The following is a 2,223-nucleotide window of genomic DNA, read 5'->3' as shown; positions in this document are numbered from 1 at the left end:
TGAATTAGTATGCCAAGTGGATGCTGGTTCTATTTTTGGGATCCAATATATCTTTAATTATGAAATGTGGATCTTTTGGATCCCTCCACATAATGAACCAGACTTGACTTGTCTGTACTTCCAATTTGAATTATTTATTAATTTTTTACTTTGTTGTATGCATCGAATCAAATGTTTGATGAAATATTTCCATCTCTTGAAATAATGCTATCATAACAACAATAAAAATGTATGAAAAAAACGAAATAATTTTTCACCATAAACTCCGTAGAAAAAAGCTGAATTCAAAATGATATAAAATGTAAAGCCGCGCAAAGTTATATACATTTGTAGCATATCTTTGAACTGGGCAATCCCCATTGAATCATAAGAGATGATATAAAATACAAAATTTAATGTGACACGGAAATCATAGACACGTAAGACGCTAATGTAGTTAATATTTAAATTCGTTTCGTACGATGACATCATTTGTGTTTTCAAATCATTCTCTTATGATTATTGTCTAGAAAATTTAGGTCCAGTTTTTAATCGTAATTTTTTTTTATTTAAATACGTTTGATATATGTTTGCCAAAAGTTCAAATCACTTTTCAGCAAATATTCAAAAGCAAGTGCAAAGATGAGAATGCTAATAACATTTTGCTATCACTGCATATCATTTTATTTTTGACTCTTGTGCATAGTGAGCATTTTCTTCAATTTAACAATTTCAGATGGTTTTGTTTGTGCTCTATGGTTCTATATGAACGAAGCATTCATAAATGAAAAACATGTTCTTATGCAAGGGCAGATAACACTCTCACAGCTGCGCTACTTAGTGTACGAAATAACTGTTTGTGTATTTATTGTTAAATAGGTGTGTTTGCTGTTTATCAATAAAAAAGCACTATGTTTGAAATCACACACGATGTATTCGAAATGAATGCTCTAGAATTGAAATGACCAAACATTTCGCTGAAAAGTCAATGGTTATATGAAAAACACATTGTCAAAGTGTGGACTATGCGCTATAGCTGCTATATATACTTCAGTTATAAAGTTTTTTCTTACATTGCAAATCTATTCGATTCGATGAGAAAATTTTTGAATTTGGAATGAAAAAGTGTGCAGAAACATGAACAAAGAAAGTCTGTTTATTAACAAAGGGTCTTTATTTGTTTGTCAAGAATTTGGAAATTGAAACAAATAAAAGATTGAAAACATGTTTTTCATTTCACAAATTGAAAAAGTCATTAAATTGGGGTTTAAAAATGTTTCTTTTTAAGTCTTTGATATGCTCACTAGTTAACTTTTTCATTTCTTTTGTCAGATTATCTATTATTCTCTTATTTCCATGGAATTCAAAAATAATCTCTACGCAATTCTATAAACAAAGCAAAAAACCACAAATGAATCAGAAAATGTTCAACACGATTTAAATGTAAAAGTGAATCGTTATCTTGGGTTTTTCTCTCTCTTCTCAATTGCGTTAAATTTCGAACGATTCAAGATTATACAGCGACTCTTATATTTCCAGTAATTATTCCCAAAAAATACTGTGTGTGTCAGATATCAACTCTATAATTTCGAATGCATCAACTGTGCTTTTTTTGTATTAACACAAATGTAATTTGAAAATAGGCCATTTTAACAACGTTTTTCCCTTGTGTATGCTCCATTGTAATTGGTATGACCATAATAGTTCAACCAAATGAATTATCACTTTAAAAAGTACCATCAAAAACTGCAAAAACATGCATGTGTTATGAGAAAAGAAGATGAAAGAGAGAAGTATTGAACATTGTCCACCCCGTTGTGACTTAAGTTTCTATTCTAGGGGGTAGACACGTGGAATAGGATTAGACGTTTAGTGTAAAAATTCGAGAAATTAAAGTGGAATAGTGAATTCAGTAGCTGGATTCACATGGATTCACTAATCCTGTGTATGGAATAGCGAAAATGGGTTAATTCAAAGTTTTTGTAATCGATAGTACAGAATTTGATAAAAGCATTTAACTTGTTTTGAGATAGTAACTTGTTCTTTTTTGAAATATTTTTTAGTTCAAAAGTCGATTACAAATTTACAAAACAATAGATACACTTTCTCAAAATTTTATTGATGAAAAAAATAATTTTAATTATCAATAACAAAATGTCATACTCGAGTATCGATAAATAAGTTTTCAACAAAGTGAATAGCGGCGAAATGTGAGATCACATTTGACAATGAAATGACGGATTG

Source organism: Contarinia nasturtii, unplaced genomic scaffold (assembly GCF_009176525.2).
Source record: "Contarinia nasturtii isolate CC-2019 unplaced genomic scaffold, AAFC_CNas_1.1 Cnas_scaffold_910, whole genome shotgun sequence".
Taxonomy (NCBI): Eukaryota; Metazoa; Arthropoda; class Insecta; order Diptera; family Cecidomyiidae; genus Contarinia; species Contarinia nasturtii.
Note: the sequence above shows the minus strand (reverse complement) of the source record.